Source organism: Pelobates fuscus, chromosome 6 (assembly GCF_036172605.1).
Source record: "Pelobates fuscus isolate aPelFus1 chromosome 6, aPelFus1.pri, whole genome shotgun sequence".
NCBI lineage: Eukaryota > Metazoa > Chordata > Amphibia > Anura > Pelobatidae > Pelobates > Pelobates fuscus.
In genome coordinates this window covers 302539575-302559239 of record NC_086322.1, presented here as the reverse complement: position 1 = coordinate 302559239, position 19665 = coordinate 302539575, and the positions used below count along the sequence as shown (strand labels likewise).

Here is a 19665-nt window from a genome sequence, read left to right as displayed (position 1 = left end):
TTCGGGTACTTCCGAATGGCCGAATTGCCGAGGTCCCGAAGTTCCGAAATTACCGAATTTCCAAAGTGCCGAAGTTCCGAAGTGCTGAAGTGCCAAAGTTCCGAAGCACAGTATTGCCTAAGTACTAATATACTTACCCAGTGAAAGAAGAAGAATGTTACATTGTATACAATTTTAAATAAAAAGTATACAAACATAGCCAGGATTCACCTGTAAGCATTTGCAACACTTAAAACAATCAAGTAACATACATTCATATAAAATGTAAGTTACTTAGCCAGTCATGTAATGACAGGAATGAATAAGTAGATAACTCCCTAAATCCCACGGTATTAGGGAGCTATCTACTAAAAGGCTGAAAGACCTAAATTGGTCTTTCAGCCCAAAATTAGTAAATTATGCCCCTACTCGCTATACCGCCTGTGACTGCTCACTGTTAAAAAAAAAAGGTCCCCCTTCCCGAGCCCCCATCTGCGCTTTTAGACTAAAGGGGGGACCAATTGCCCCCCCCCGCGTCCCCACCCCTGACAGCGGGTGGGGGCCCTAAATTATAATAAGGGGGGGGACCTAATGTCCTCCCTCCTGGCTCCCACCCGGGGGCCCTAAATACTAATAAGGGGGGGATCTAATGTCCTCCCCCCGGGCCCCCACCAATGAGCAGTGGGTGGGGGCCCTACAGTAAAATAGGGGGGGACCTAATGTCTTCCCCCTGGGGGCCCCAAGTACTAATAAGGGGGGGGGAGCTAATGTCCTCCCCCTGGTCACCACCCCTGAGCGGTGTGTGGGCCCTACAGTAAAATAGGGGGGACCTAATGTCCTCCCCCCACCCCTGAGCGGTGGGTGGGGGCCCTAAATACTAATAAGGGGGGGACCTTATGTCCTCCCCCCCTGGCCCCCACCCCTGAGCGGCGGGTGGGGGCCCTAAATACTAAAAGGTGGGGACCTAAGAACCGAAGTTGCCAAAGTGTTGAAGTGCCGAAGTCCCGAATTGCGAAAATTCTGAATTTCGGAATGCCAAATCGAACCGAAAATTTTCCCCATGCACATGCCTAATGCAAATATTATCTATATATTTTGCCATACAGTGATAGGGTTATTTTCCGTTTTGTTTAATTGGAATATCTTTTCCTGAATCATTTGCAAGCTAAATCACCGCATCGGAATTCAGTTGTACCAAAGACATTTTTTTTGGCCGAAATGATTTGGCTGAACCAAATGTGTCCTCAGTGCACAAGTCTACTTATTAAGCATTTGTACAACTCCATAGCCAGATGTAGTGTAGTGGGGGTAAGGCTGAAGTAGGGGAGGACTTTAGGAGGATAACGCCTAGAAATGGGTTAAAGTTGGATTAGTTTGAAGTAGGCTAGAAACAAGTCAAGGATTCCAAGAAATCTCCTCTTTAGAATAACAGTAGTAGTACTACCTGCTCAATATGTAAAAATAAAGGCCACAGGTCCCGACCAGCGAAGATGAATTTTGAATTGTATGCACACTGGACCAGCATTCACTGGTACAAGCCCCCAATGTACCAAGGCTGGTGAATACTTTCATACTGCACTCATTCTTTTCAAATGTTTTTTATTATATATATATATATATAAATATTTTTTTTAAAACAGAAAAAAAATAGCAATAACATTAATATCTATTCAATCTTCTGGGATATAGGTCCCATTACTATCAGTGTCACCCCAGACCTGCATCCTTCTGAGGTCGATGCACTGAGTACTCCTGAGTACCACCGACATACTTCAAAACCAGTGCAAGACAAATAACGTAATTATAAAGGTTTCAATCCTGGGTGAAACATTTTATTTGCTTTCCTCTCATAGTTAATAAAGTAATCTTACAAACAGCACTTGGTGTGTATCACTTGGGATTGGAGGATTTAAGAGGCAGAGGTTTGTTAGATCCGTTTATTTACTTATGTTTTACAGTATTTACTGTGAGTCCACGGCTCCTAGAGATCTACTTTGGTGGCTCTAGAACCACAGCCTCCTTACAGCCACCCGAAGGATATAGCCCATTTTTATAACTTGATATCTAAAATCCATTATGTCTGGAGCTATAGGAGCAATGCTAGCTCAAGGTACACCCTATATTAGGAAGCAGGTGTCAGAAGTGGGATATCGGCTGAAGAACTGCACGGAAGATCTAGGGGAAGCATATAAACCCCCAATTCTCTTCTCTCTATTTCAAAGATAATTTGGTAATTTTATTTTTTAATTCTTAAAACCCTGGCCCTAAACAGTTTTACAGAGATCAACAGCAAGAATAATGGATTATAATGGGATTCTGCTGTTAGGATGTTCTAGGAATGTAGTTGAGTGACTCTTCAACGTGTAAAAGCTCAATTCAATTAAATGAGAGGTGGACATTAGTTTGTTATTGAGGTGTACTTATTTGTTCCTAAATTGTATGATGAATGGATGGATAGAATTATTGTATTTAGATCAAACTTTCCATTTTCCTAATTTAGGTTTCAGCGGTTTGGGGTCTGAGTCGGGAATCAATATGTAAAAACTCCTATTGGAGACTTAATGTTTCATCTTCGGAATACTTGTACAATGTGCCGGTGGATACAGAATGTGGAGTTAAACAAAGCATTGCTTGATGAGAGATGATTTAAAGAAGCCATGCATGCTTCGTATGAGCCATCATTCTGAGCTGTGCCAGCTTATTCATGGTATCTGGCCATTAGCAGGTCCCGCGTTCTACAGATCGGGCCAGTAACTGCTCACTATCTCACATGCATGAACCCCCCGGGGGCAGTCAGTGAATTATTGGAATGTGATGAGATGGGAGAATACACGCTCTATCTATAGTGGAGACATCAGTTGGCCGTGTGATAATCGAGCAGCTTCCCCGTGAAGGTCCTTCAGCATTCCAGCATGTAATACACAAACATCAGCCGCTGTATTGAGGGAACCCACCGCCTGAGCCGAACAGCCAAGGTTTTATTTATTTACTAAACAGCAGATGAAAGATATAGTTGCGGGATGAATGGGCAGATGAATAGATACATTTGTGGGATTTAATTCAAACTAGAAAACATGTTTTGTTTTATTTACCTACATTTCCAACGTGGATTTTGCAATATTAAAATATAGTAAATGGTATTTCTCTTTGGATTAGAATATAAAAAGTTACATTTGCACTCAGCACTTGATTTGGGGGAAGAACGATATGTGCGTTATCACGCAGAAAAACTACCCTGTGTCCATCCATTGAATAAGCAATAAATTCTAAATGCAACAGACCCTTTGACAGCCTAACACAGTATTAGAGCTAGCCTTCCTTGCTCTGGGCTAGCTTACCGAATGGCAACTAGCCAAGCATGGCCAAGGGCAGACTTATTACACCAATAGATCGATAGATTTGTTTTGTATCTAATGGATGCATCCTTACTCCTTGCGCCAGTTATCACATAAAAATTAACCCTGTCAGTGTGCTCACAGGTCCAATCTATCTGCCTACAGCAGCAGTCTAGCCCTTTAATCTAATGGGAGTCATTAAAATTGACATTCGGACACCATATCTGCTGAGACCAGCACAAAATCAATCTGCTTGATAAACAGCCATCTAAATGATAAGCAAATGGTATTTTCAGGTCGTTAAACCATCAGCCAGAACATCACGGTGCTTACAGAGGCCGCCAAGATTAAACGGACAGTGGGCCCGCAGCAAACGCATCTTATAATAAAAGGTCATTTTAGTGCAGATACGTATCGCTTCCAAAGCACACATTGGAAAATCAATCCTTAGCAGGATTTGTCCTTAACAGGGAATTATGGAGAATTGTCCAAGTAAAAAAATGGAGCAATCTGGAAAATTCACTGAGATGGGGAATCTCTCCAAATTGGTTAGCTTATCCTAAAATGTTCAAACCACTTGTGACATTTCCAAAACTCCCAGTTTAATGCCTAACCCTCTATTTGTTGAACATTTCTCGGAATATTAAGCTGGGATGTGAATTTAGATTCTCTGAGCTCTTTTATATACTCAGTCACATTACTGGGAGTATTATTACTGTGGAGCTCTGTTATACACTCAGACACATTACTGGGAGTATTATTGCTGTGGAGCTCTGTTATACACTCAGACACATTACTGGGAGTATTATTGCTGTGGAGCTCTGTTATACACAGACACATTACTGGGAGTATTATTGCTGTGGAGCTCTGTTATACACTCAGACACATTACTGGGAGTATTTTTGCTGTGGAGCTCTGTTATACACTCAGACACATTACTGGGAGTATTATTGCTGTGGAGCTCTGTTATACACTCAGACACATTACTGGGAGTATTATTGCTGTGGAGCTCTGTTATACACTGACACATTACTGGGAGTATTATTGCGGTGGAGCTCTGTTATACACTCAGACACATTACTGGGAGTATTATTGCTGTGGAGCTCTGTTATACACTCAGACACATTACTGGGAGTATTATTGCTGTGGAGCTCTGTTATACACTGACACATTACTGGGAGTATTATTGCTGTGGAGCTCTGTTATACACTCAGACACATTACTGGGAGTATTTTTGCTGTGGAGCTCTGTTATACACTCAGACACATTACTGGGAGTATTATTGCTGTGGAGCTCTGTTATACACTCAGACACATTACTGGGAGTATTATTGCTGTGGAGCTCTGTTATACACTCAGACACATTACTGGGAGTATTATTACTGTGGAGCTCTGTTATACACTGACACATTACTGGGAGTATTATTGCTGTGGGGCTCTGTTACATACTCAGACACATTACTGGGAGTATTATTACTGTGGAGCTCTGTTATACACTGACACATTACTGGGAGTATTATTACTGTGGAGCTCTGTTATACACTCAGACACATTACTGGGAGTATTATTACTGTGGAGCTCTGTTATACACTCAGACACATTACTGGGAGTATTATTGCTGTGGAGCTCTGTTATACACTCAGTCACATTACTGGGAGTATTATTACTGTGGAGCTCTGTTATACACTCAGACACATTACTGGGAGTATTATTGCTGTGGAGCTCTGTTATACACTCAGACACATTACTGGGAGTATTATTGCTGTGGAGCTCTGTTATACACAGACACATTACTGGGAGTATTATTGCTGTGGAGCTCTGTTATACACTCAGACACATTACTGGGAGTATTTTTGCTGTGGAGCTCTGTTATACACTCAGACACATTACTGGGAGTATTATTGCTGTGGAGCTCTGTTATACACTCAGACACATTACTGGGAGTATTATTGCTGTGGAGCTCTGTTATACACTGACACATTACTGGGAGTATTATTGCGGTGGAGCTCTGTTATACACTCAGACACATTACTGGGAGTATTATTGCTGTGGAGCTCTGTTATACACTCAGACACATTACTGGGAGTATTATTGCTGTGGAGCTCTGTTATACACTGACACATTACTGGGAGTATTATTGCTGTGGAGCTCTGTTATACACTCAGACACATTACTGGGAGTATTTTTGCTGTGGAGCTCTGTTATACACTCAGACACATTACTGGGAGTATTATTGCTGTGGAGCTCTGTTATACACTCAGACACATTACTGGGAGTATTATTACTGTGGAGCTCTGTTATACACTGACACATTACTGGGAGTATTATTGCTGTGGGGCTCTGTTACATACTCAGACACATTACTGGGAGTATTATTACTGTGGAGCTCTGTTATACACTGACACATTACTGGGAGTATTATTGCTGTGGAGCTCTGTTATACACTCAGACACATTACTGGGAGTATTTTTGCTGTGGAGCTCTGTTATACACTCAGACACATTACTGGGAGTATTATTGCTGTGGAGCTCTGTGATACACTCAGACACGTTACTGGGAGTATTATTGCTGTGGAGCTCTGTGATACACTCAGACACGTTACTGGGAGTATTACTGCTGTGGAGCTCTGTTATACACTCAGACATTACTGGAAGTATTATTGCTGTGCAGCTCTGTTATACACTCAGACACATTACTGGGAGTATTATTGCTGTGGAGCTCTGTTATACACTCAGACACATTACTGGGAGTATTATTGCTGTGGAGCTCTGTTATACACTCAGTCACATTACTGGGAGTATTATTGCTGTGGAGCTCTGTTATACACTCAGACACATTACTGGGAGTATTATTGCTGTGGGGCTCTGTTATACACTCAGACACATTACTGGGAGTATTTTTGCTGTGGAGCTCTGTTATACACTCAGACACATTACTGGGAGTATTATTGCTGTGGAGCTCTGTTATACACTCAGACACATTACTGGGAGTATTATTGCTGTGGGGCTCTGTTATACACTCAGACACATTACTGGGAGTATTATTACTGTGGAGCTCTGTTATACACTCAGACACATTACTGGGAGTATTATTGCTGTGGGGCTCTGTTACATACTCAGACACATTACTGGGAGTATTATTACTGTGGAGCTCTGTTATACACTGACACATTACTGGGAGTATTATTGCTGTGGAGCTCTGTTATACACTCAGACACATTACTGGGAGTATTTTTGCTGTGGAGCTCTGTTATACACTCAGACACATTACTGGGAGTATTATTGCTGTGGAGCTCTGTGATACACTCAGACACGTTACTGGGAGTATTATTGCTGTGGAGCTCTGTGATACACTCAGACACGTTACTGGGAGTATTATTGCTGTGGAGCTCTGTTATACACTCAGTCACATTACTGGGAGTATTATTGCTGTGGAGCTCTGTTATACACTCAGACACATTACTGGGAGTATTATTGCTGTGGAGCTCTGTTATACACTCAGACACATTACTGGGAGTATTATTGCTGTGGAGCTCTGTTATACACTCAGACACATTACTGTGAGTATTATTGCTGTGGAGCTCTGTTATACACTCAGACACATTACTGGGAGTATTATTGCGGTGGAGCTCTGTTATACACACAGACACATTACTGGGAGTATTATTGCGGTGGAGCTCTGTTATACACTCAGACACATTACTAGGAGTATTATTGCTGTGGAGCTCTGTTATACACTCAGACACATTACTGGGAGTATTATTGCGGTGGAGCTCTGTTATACACTCAGACACATTACTAGGAGTATTATTGCTGTGGAGCTCTGTTATACACTCAGACACATTACTGGGAGTATTATTGCGGTGGAGCTCTGTTATACACTCAGACACATTACTAGGAGTATTATTGCTGTGGAGCTCTGTTATACACTCAGACACATTACTGGGAGTATTATTGCGGTGGAGCTCTGTTATACACACAGACACATTACTGAGAGTATTATTGCTGTGGAGCTCTGTTATACACTCAGACACATTACTGGGAGTATTATTGCTGTGGAGCTCTGTTATACACTCAGACACATTACTGGGAGTATTATTGCTGTGGAGCTCTGTTATACACTCAGACACATTACTGGGAGTATTATTGCTGTGGAGCTATGTTATACACTCAGACACATTACTGGGAGTATTATTGCGGTGGAGCTCTGTTATACACTCAGACACATTACTAGGAGTATTATTGCTGTGGAGCTCTGTTATACACTCAGACACATTACTGGGAGTATTATTGCGGTGGAGCTCTGTTATACACACAGACACATTACTGAGAGTATTATTGCTGTGGAGCTCTGTTATACACTCAGACACATTACTGGGAATATTATTGCTGTGGAGCTCTGTTATACACTCAGACACATTACTGGGAGTATTATTGCTGTGGAGCTCTGTTATACACTCAGACACATTACTGGGAGTATTATTGCTGTGGGGCTCTGTGATACACTCAGACACATTACTGGGAGCATTATTGCTGTGGAGCTCTGTTATACACTCAGACATTACTGGGAGTATTATTGCTATGGGGCTCTGTTATACACTCAGACACATTACTGGGAGTATTAGTGCCGTGGAGCTCTGTTATACACTCAGACATTACTGGGAGTATTATTGCTATGGGGCTCTGTTATACACTCAGACACATTACTGGGAGTATTATTGCTGTGGAGCTCTGTTATACACTCAGACACATTACTGGGAGTATTATTGCTGTGGAGCTCTGTTATACACTCAGACATTACTGGGAGTATTATTGCTATGGGGCTCTGTTATACACTCAGACACATTACTGGGAGTATTATTGCCGTGGAGCTCTGTTATACACTCAGTCACATTACTGGGAGTATTATTGCTGTGGGGCTCTGTGATACACTCAGACACATTACTGGGAGCATTATTGCTGTGGAGCTCTGTTATACACTCAGACATTACTGGGAGTATTATTGCTATGGGGCTCTGTTATACACTCAGACACATTACTGGGAGTATTATTGCCGTGGAGCTCTGTTATACACTCAGACATTACTGGGAGTATTATTGCTATGGGGCTCTGTTATACACTCAGACACATTACTGGGAGTATTATTACTGTGGGGCTCTGTTATACACTCAGTCACATTACTGGGAGTATTATTACTGTGGAGCTCTGTTATACACTCAGTCACATTACTGGGAGTATTATTGCTGGGGAGCTCTGTTATACACTCAGACACATTACTGGGAGTATTATTACTGTGGAGCTCTGTTATACACTCAGACACATTACTGGGAGTATTATTGCCGTGGAGCTCTGTTATACACTCAGACATTACTGGGAGTATTATTGCTGTGGAGCTCTGTTATACACTCAGACACATTACTGGGAGTATTATTACTGTGGGGCTCTGTTATACACTCAGTCACATTACTGGGAGTATTATTGCTGTGGAGCTCTGTTATACACTCAGACACATTACTGGGAGTATTATTGCTGTGGAGCTCTGTTATACACTCAGACACATTACTGGGAGTATTATTGCTGTGGAACTCTGTTATACACTCGGACACATTACTGGGAGTATTAGTGCTGTGGAGCTCCGTTATACACTCAGACACATTACTGGGAGTATTATTACTGTGGAGCTCTGTTATACACTCAGACACATTACTGGGAGTATTATTACTGTGGAGCTCTGTTATACACTCAGACACATTACTGGGAGTATTATTGCTGTGGAGCTCTGTTATACACTCAGTCACATTACTGGGAGTATTATTACTGTGGAGCTCTGTTATACACTCAGACACATTACTGGGAGTATTATTACTGTGGAGCTCTGTTATACACTCAGTCACATTACTGGGAGTATTATTGCTGGGGAGCTCTGTTATACACTCAGACACATTACTGGGAGTATTATTACTGTGGAGCTCTGTTATACACTCAGACACATTACTGGGAGTATTATTGCTGTGGGGCTCTGTTATACACTCAGACACATTACTGGGAGTATTATCGCTGTGGAGCTCTGTTATACACTCAGTCACATTACTGGGAGTATTATTACTGTGGAGCTCTGTTATACACTCAGACACATTACTGGGAGTATTATTGCTGTGGAGCTCTGTTATACACTCAGTCACATTACTGGGAGTATTATTACTGTGGAGCTCTGTTATACACTCAGTCACATTACTGGGAGTATTATTACTGTGGAGCTCTGTTATACACTCAGACACATTACTGGGAGTATTATTGCTGTGGAGCTCTGTTATACACTCAGTCACATTACTGGGAGTATTATTACTGTGGAGCTCTGTTATACACTCAGACACATTACTGGGAGTATTATTGCTGTGGAGCTCTGTTATACACTCAGACACATTACTGGGAGTATTATTGCTGTGGAGCTCTGTTATACACTCAGACACATTACTGGGAGTATTATTGCTGTGGAGCTCTGTTATATACTCAGACACATTACTGGGAGTATTATTGCTGTGGAGCTCTGTTATACACTCAGACACATTACTGGGAGTATTATTGCTGTGGAGCTCTGTTATACACTCAGTCACATTACTGGGAGTATTATTACTGTGGAGCTCTGTTATACACTCAGACACATTACTGGGAGTATTATTACTGTGGAGCTCTGTTATACACTCAGTCACATTACTGGGAGTATTATTACTGTGGAGCTCTGTTATACACTCAGACACATTACTGGGGGTATTATTGCTGTGGAGCTCTGTTATACACTCAGTCACATTACTGGGAGTATTATTACTGTGGAGCTCTGTTATACACTCAGACACATTACTGGGAGTATTATTACTGTGGAGCTCTGTTATACACTCAGTCACATTACTGGGAGTATTATTGCTGTGGAGCTCTGTTATACACTCAGTCACATTACTGGGAGTATTATTGCTGTGGAGCTCTGTTATACACTCAGTCACATTACTGGGAGTATTATTACTGTGGAGCTCTGTTATACACTCAGACACATTACTGGGAGTATTATTGCTGTGGAGCTCTGTTATACACTCAGACACATTACTGGGAGTATTATTGCTGTGGAGCTCTGTTATACACTCAGACACATTACTGGGAGTATTATTGCTGTGGAGCTCTGTTATATACTCAGACACATTACTGGGAGTATTATTGCTGTGGAGCTCTGTTATACACTCAGACACATTACTGGGAGTATTATTGCTGTGGAGCTCTGTTATACACTCAGTCACATTACTGGGAGTATTATTACTGTGGAGCTCTGTTATACACTCAGACACATTACTGGGAGTATTATTACTGTGGAGCTCTGTTATACACTCAGTCACATTACTGGGAGTATTATTACTGTGGAGCTCTGTTATACACTCAGACACATTACTGGGAGTATTATTGCTGTGGAGCTCTGTTATACACTCAGTCACATTACTGGGAGTATTATTACTGTGGAGCTCTGTTATACACTCAGACACATTACTGGGAGTATTATTACTGTGGAGCTCTGTTATACACTCAGTCACATTACTGGGAGTATTATTACTGTGGAGCTCTGTTATACACTCAGACACATTACTGGGAGTATTATTGCTGTGGAGCTCTGTTATACACTCAGTCACATTACTAGGAGTATTATTAATGTGGAGCTCTGTTATACACTCAGACACATTACTGGGAGTATTATTACTGTGGAGCTCTGTTATACACTCAGACACATTACTGGGAGTATTATTACTGTGGAGCTCTGTTATACACTCAGACACATTACTGGGAGTATTATTGCTGTGGAGCTCTGTTATACACTCAGTCACATTACTGGGAGTATTATTACTGTGGAGCTCTGTTATACACTCAGACACATTACTGGGAGTATTATTACTGTGGAGCTCTGTTATACACTCAGTCACATTACTGGGAGTATTATTGCTGGGGAGCTCTGTTATACACTCAGACACATTACTGGGAGTATTATTACTGTGGAGCTCTGTTATATACTCAGACACATTACTGGGAGTATTATTGCTGTGGAGCTCTGTTATACACTCAGACACATTACTGGGAGTATTATTGCTGTGGAGCTCTGTTATACACTCAGTCACATTACTGGGAGTATTATTACTGTGGAGCTCTGTTATACACTCAGACACATTACTGGGAGTATTATTACTGTGGAGCTCTGTTATACACTCAGTCACATTACTGGGAGTATTATTACTGTGGAGCTCTGTTATACACTCAGACACATTACTGGGAGTATTATTGCTGTGGAGCTCTGTTATACACTCAGTCACATTACTGGGAGTATTATTACTGTGGAGCTCTGTTATACACTCAGACACATTACTGGGAGTATTATTACTGTGGAGCTCTGTTATACACTCAGTCACATTACTGGGAGTATTATTACTGTGGAGCTCTGTTATACACTCAGACACATTACTGGGAGTATTATTGCTGTGGAGCTCTGTTATACACTCAGTCACATTACTGGGAGTATTATTACTGTGGAGCTCTGTTATACACTCAGACACATTACTGGGAGTATTATTACTGTGGAGCTCTGTTATACACTCAGTCACATTACTGGGAGTATTATTACTGTGGAGCTCTGTTATACACTCAGACACATTACTGGGAGTATTATTGCTGTGGAGCTCTGTTATACACTCAGTCACATTACTGGGAGTATTATTACTGTGGAGCTCTGTTATACACTCAGACACATTACTGGGAGTATTATTACTGTGGAGCTCTGTTATACACTCAGTCACATTACTGGGAGTATTATTACTGTGGAGCTCTGTTATACACTCAGACACATTACTGGGAGTATTATTGCTGTGGAGCTCTGTTATACACTCAGTCACATTACTGGGAGTATTATTACTGTGGAGCTCTGTTATACACTCAGACACATTACTGGGAGTATTATTACTGTGGAGCTCTGTTATACACTCAGTCACATTACTGGGAGTATTATTACTGTGGAGCTCTGTTATACACTCAGACACATTACTGGGAGTATTATTGCTGTGGAGCTCTGTTATACACTCAGTCACATTACTGGGAGTATTATTACTGTGGAGCTCTGTTATACACTCAGACACATTACTGGGAGTATTATTACTGTGGAGCTCTGTTATACACTCAGTCACATTACTGGGAGTATTATTACTGTGGAGCTCTGTTATACACTCAGACACATTACTGGGAGTATTATTGCTGTGGAGCTCTGTTATACACTCAGTCACATTACTGGGAGTATTATTACTGTGGAGCTCTGTTATACACTCAGACACATTACTGGGAGTATTATTACTGTGGAGCTCTGTTATACACTCAGTCACATTACTGGGAGTATTATTGCTGTGGAGCTCTGTTATACACTCAGACACATTACTGGGAGTATTATTGCTGTGGAGCTCTGTTATACACTCAGTCACATTACTGGGAGTATTATTACTGTGGAGCTCTGTTATACACTCAGACACATTACTGGGAGTATTATTACTGTGGAGCTCTGTTATACACTCAGTCACATTACTGGGAGTATTATTACTGTGGAGCTCTGTTATACACTCAGACACATTACTGGGAGTATTATTGCTGTGGAGCTCTGTTATACACTCAGTCACATTACTGGGAGTATTATTACTGTGGAGCTCTGTTTTACACTCAGACACATTACTGGGAGTATTATTACTGTGGAGCTCTGTTATACACTCAGTCACATTACTGGGAGTATTATTACTGTGGAGCTCTGTTATACACTCAGACACATTACTGGGAGTATTATTGCTGTGGAGCTCTGTTATACACTCAGTCACATTACTGGGAGTATTATTACTGTGGAGCTCTGTTATACACTCAGACACATTACTGGGAGTATTATTACTGTGGAGCTCTGTTATACACTCAGACACATTACTGGGAGTATTAGTGCTGTGGAGCTCTGTTATACACTCAGACACATTACTGGGAGTATTATTGCTGTGGAGCTCTGTTATACACTCAGACACATTACTGGGAGTATTATTGCTGTGGGGCTCTGTTATACACTCAGACACATTACTGGGAGTATTATTGCTGTGGAGCTCTGTTATACACTCAGACACATTACTGGGAGTATTATTTCTGTGGAGCTCTGTTATACACTCAGACACATTACTGGGAGTATTATTACTGTGGAGCTCTGTTATACACCCAGACACATTACTGGGAGTATTATTGCTGTGGGGCTCTGTTATACACTCGGACACATTACTGGGAGTATTATTGCTGTGGAGCTCTGTTATACAGTCAGACACATTACTGGGAGTATTATGGCTGTGGAGCTCTGTTATACACTCAGACACATTACTGGGAGTATTATGGCTGTGGGGTTCTGTTATACACTCAGTCACATTACTGGGAGTATTATTACTGTGGGGTTCTGTTATACACTCAGACACATTACTGGGAGTATTATTGCTGTGGAGCTCTGTTATACACACAGACACATTACTGGGAGTATTATTGCTGTGGAGCTCTGTTATACACTCAGTCACATTACTGAGAGTATTATTGCTGTGGAGCTCTGTTATACACTCAGTCACATTACTGGGAGTATTATCGCTGTGGAGCTCTGTTATACACTCAGTCACATTACTGGGAGTATTATTGCTGTGGAGCTCTGTTATACACTCAGACACATTACTGGGAGTATTATTGCTGTGGAGCTCTGTTATACACTCAGTCACATTACTGGGAGTATTATTGCTGTGGAGCTCTGTTATACACTCAGACACATTACTGGGAGTATTATCGCTGTGGAGCTCTGTTATACACTCAGTCACATTACTGGGAGTATTATTGCTGTGGAGCTCTGTTATACACTCAGACACATTACTGGGAGTATTATTGCTGTGGAGCTCTGTTATACACTCAGTCACATTACTGGGAGTATTATTGCTGTGGAGCTCTGTTATACACTCAGACACATTACTGGGAGTATTATTGCTGTGGAGCTCTGTTATACAGTCAGACACATTACTGGGAGTATTATTGCTGTGGAGCTCTGTTATACACTCAGTCACATTACTGGGAGTATTACTGCTGTGGAGCTCTGTTATACACTCAGTCACATTACTGGGAGTATTATTGCTGTGGAGCTCTGTTATACACTCAGTCACATTACTGGGAGTATTATTGCTGTGGAGCTCTGTTATACACTCAGTCACATTACTGGGAGTATTATTGCTGTGGAGCTCTTTTATACACTCAGACACATTACTGGGAGTATTATTGCTGTGGAGCTCTGTTATACACTCAGTCACATTACTGGGAGTATTATTGCTGTGGAGCTCTGTTATACACTCAGACACATTACTGGGAGTATTATTGCTGTGGAGCTCTGTTATACAGTCAGACACATTACTGGGAGTATTATTGCTGTGGAGCTCTGTTATACACTCAGTCACATTACTGGGAGTATTATTGCTGTGGGGCTCTGTTATACACTCAGACACATTACTGGGAGTATTATTGCTGTGGAGCTCTGTTATACCCTCAGACACATTACTTGGAGTATTATTGGTGTGGGGTTCTGTTATACACTCAGACACATTACTGGGAGTATTATTGCTGTGGAGCTCTGTTATACAGTCAGACACATTACTGGGAGTATTATTGCTGTGGAGCTCTGTTATACACTCAGTCACATTACTGGGAGTATTATTGCTGTGGAGCTCTGTTATACACTCAGACACATTACTGGGAGTATTATTGCTGTGGAGCTCTGTTATACCCTCAGACACATTACTGGGAGTATTATTGGTGTGGGGTTCTGTTATACACTCAGACACATTACTGGGAGTATTATTGCTGTGGAGCTCTGTTATACACTCAGTCACATTACTGGGAGTATTATTGCTGTGGAGCTCTGTTATACACTCAGACACATTACTGGGAGTATTATTGCTGTGGAGCTCTGTTATACACTCAGTCACATTACTGGGAGTATTATTGCTGTGGAGCTCTGTTATACACTCAGACACATTACTGGGAGTATTATTGCTGTGGAGCTCTGTTATACCCTCAGACACATTACTGGGAGTATTATTGCTGTGGAGCTCTGTTATACACTCAGACACATTACTGGGAGTATTATTGCTGTGAAGCTCTGTTATACACTCAGTCACATTACTGGGAGTATTATTGCTGTGGAGCTCTGTTATACACTCAGACACATTACTGGGAGTATTAGTGCTGTGGAGCTCTGTTATACACTCAGACACATTACTGGGAGTATTATTGCTGTGGAGCTCTGTTACCGGTATATACTCAGACACATTACTGGGAGTATTATTGCTGTGGAGCTCTGTTATACACTCAGACATTACTGGGAGTATTATTGCTGTGGAGCTCTGTTATACACACACACATTACTGGGAGTATTATTGCTGTGGAGCTCTGTTATACACTCAGACACATTACTGGGAGTATTATTACTGTGGAGCTCTGTTATACACTCAGACACATTACTGGGAGTATTATTGCTGTGGAACTCTGTTATACACTCAGACACATTACTGGAAGTGTTATTGCTGTGGAGCTCGGTTATACACTCAGACACATTACTGGGAGTATTATTGCTGTGGGGCTCTGTTATACACTCAGACACATTACTGGGAGTATTATTGCTGTGGAGCTCTGTTATACACTCAGACACATTACTGGGAGTATTATTGCTGTGGGGCTCTGTTATACACTCAGACACATTACTAGGAGTATTATTGCTGTGGGGCTCTGTTATACACTCAGACACATTACTAGGAGTATTATTGCTGTGGAGCTCTGTTATACAGTCAGACACATTACTAGGAGTATTATTGCTGTGGAGCTCTGTTATACACTCAGACACATTACTAGGAGTATTATTGCTGTGGAGCTCTGTTATACATTCAGACACATTACTGGGAGTATTATTGATGTGGAGCTCTGTTATACACGCAGACACATTACTGGGAGTATTGTTGCTGTGGAGCTCTATTTTACAATCAGACACATTACTGGGAGTATTATTGCTGTGGAGCTCTGTTATACACTCAGACACATTTCTCAGGAGTATTATTGCTGTGGGGCTCTGTTATACACTCAGACACATTTCTCGGGAGTATTATTGCTGTGGGGCTCTGTTATACACTCAGACACATTACTAGGAGTATTATTGCTGTGGAGCTCTGTTATACATTCAGACACATTACTAGGAGTATTATTGCTGTGGAGCTCTGTTATACACTCAGACACATTACTGGGAGTAGTATTGCTGTGGAGCTCTGTTATACACTCAGACACATTACTGGGAGTATTATTACTGTGGAGTTCTGTTATACACGCAGACACATTACTGGGAGTATTGTTGCTGTGGAGCTCTATTTTACAATCAGACACATTACTGGGAGTATTATTGCTGTGGAGCTCTGTTATACACTCAGACACATTACTGGGAGTATTATTGCTGTGGAACTCTGTTATACACTCAGTCACATTACTGGGAGTATTATTGCTGTGGAGCTCTGTTATACACTCAGTCACATTACTGGGAGTATTATCGCTGTGGAGCTCTGTTATACACTCAGTCACATTACTGGGAGTATTATTGCTGTGGAGCTCTGTTATACACTCAGACACATTACTGGGAGTATTATTGCTGTGGAGCTCTGTTATACACTCAGTCACATTACTGGGAGTATTATTGCTGTGGAGCTCTGTTATACACTCAGACACATTACTGGGAGTATTATCGCTGTGGAGCTCTGTTATACACTCAGTCACATTACTGGGAGTATTATTGCTGTTGAGCTCTGTTATACACTCAGACACATTACTGGGAGTATTATTGCTGTGGAGCTCTGTTATACACTCAGTCACATTACTGGGAGTATTATTGCTGTGGAGCTCTGTTATACACTCAGACACATTACTGGGAGTATTATTGCTGTGGAGCTCTGTTATACAGTCAGACACATTACTGGGAGTATTATTGCTGTGGAGCTCTGTTATACACTCAGTCACATTACTGGGAGTATTACTGCTGTGGAGCTCTGTTATACACTCAGTCACATTACTGGGAGTATTATTGCTGTGGAGCTCTGTTATACACTCAGTCACATTACTGGGAGTATTATTGCTGTGGAGCTCTGTTATACACTCAGTCACATTACTGGGAGTATTATTGCTGTGGAGCTCTTTTATACACTCAGACACATTACTGGGAGTATTATTGCTGTGGAGCTCTGTTATACACTCAGTCACATTACTGGGAGTATTATTGCTGTGGAGCTCTGTTATACACTCAGACACATTACTGGGAGTATTATTGCTGTGGAGCTCTGTTATACAGTCAGACACATTACTGGGAGTATTATTGCTGTGGAGCTCTGTTATACACTCAGTCACATTACTGGGAGTATTATTGCTGTGGGGCTCTGTTATACACTCAGACACATTACTGGGAGTATTATTGCTGTGGAGCTCTGTTATACCCTCAGACACATTACTGGGAGTATTATTGGTGTGGGGTTCTGTTATACACTCAGACACATTACTGGGAGTATTATTGCTGTGGAGCTCTGTTATACAGTCAGACACATTACTGGGAGTATTATTGCTGTGGAGCTCTGTTATACACTCAGTCACATTACTGGGAGTATTATTGCTGTGGAGCTCTGTTATACACTCAGACACATTACTGGGAGTATTATTGGTGTGGGGTTCTGTTATACACTCAGACACATTACTGGGAGTATTATTGCTGTGGAGCTCTGTTATACACTCAGTCACATTACTGGGAGTATTATTGCTGTGGAGCTCTGTTATACACTCAGACACATTACTGGGAGTATTATTGCTGTGGAGCTCTGTTATACACTCAGTCACATTACTGGGAGTATTATTGCTGTGGAGCTCTGTTATACACTCAGACACATTACTGGGAGTATTATTGCTGTGGAGCTCTGTTATACCCTCAGACACATTACTGGGAGTATTATTGCTGTGGAGCTCTGTTATACACTCAGACACATTACTGGGAGTATTATTGCTGTGAAGCTCTGTTATACACTCAGTCACATTACTGGGAGTATTATTGCTGTGGAGCTCTGTTATACACTCAGACACATTACTGGGAGTATTATTGCTGTGGAGCTCTGTTATACACTCAGACACATTACTGGGAGTATTATTGCTGTGGAGCTCTGTTACCGGTATATACTCAGACACATTACTGGGAGTATTATTGCTGTGGAGCTCTGTTATACACTCAGACATTACTGGGAGTATTATTGCTGTGGAGCTCTGTTATACACACACACATTACTGGGAGTATTATTGCTGTGGAGCTCTGTTATACACTCAGACACATTACTGGGAGTATTATTACTGTGGAGCTCTGTTATACACTCAGACACATTACTAGGAGTATTATTGCTGTGGGGCTCTGTTATACACTCAGACACATTACTAGGAGTATTATTGCTGTGGAGCTCTGTTATACAGTCAGACACATTACTAGGAGTATTATTGCTGTGGAGCTCTGTTATACACTCAGACACATTACTAGGAGTATTATTGCTGTGGAGCTCTGTTATACATTCAGACACATTACTGGGAGTATTATTGATGTGGAGCTCTGTTATACACGCAGACACATTACTGGGAGTATTGTTGCTGTGGAGCTCTATTTTACAATCAGACACATTACTGGGAGTATTATTGCTGTGGAGCTCTGTTATACACTCAGACACATTTCTCAGGAGTATTATTGCTGTGGGGCTCTGTTATACACTCAGACACATTTCTCGGGAGTATTATTGCTGTGGGGCTCTGTTATACACTCAGACACATTACTAGGAGTATTATTGCTGTGGAGCTCTGTTATACATTCAGACACATTACTAGGAGTATTATTGCTGTGGAGCTCTGTTATACACTCAGACACATTACTGGGAGTAGTATTGCTGTGGAGCTCTGTTATACACTCAGACACATTACTGGGAGTATTATTACTGTGGAGTTCTGTTATACACGCAGACACATTACTGGGAGTATTGTTGCTGTGGAGCTCTATTTTACAATCAGACACATTACTGGGAGTATTATTGCTGTGGAGCTCTGTTATACACTCAGACACATTACTGGGAGTATTATTGCTGTGGAACTCTGTTATACATTCAGACACATTACTGGGAGTATTATTGCTGTGGAGCTCTGTTATACACTCAGTCACATTACTGGGAGTATTATTGCTGTGGAGCTCTGTTA

At 41.5% G+C, this 19665-nt stretch overlaps 1 protein-coding gene across 1 annotated transcript in view; it reads right to left on the bottom strand.

Annotated features, from left to right (window-relative positions):
• The window catches only part of OPRL1 (opioid related nociceptin receptor 1), a 78451-nt gene that overhangs the window by 23280 nt on the left and 35506 nt on the right, over positions 1-19665 (bottom strand). The gene's annotated exons all lie outside the window — the stretch shown is intronic.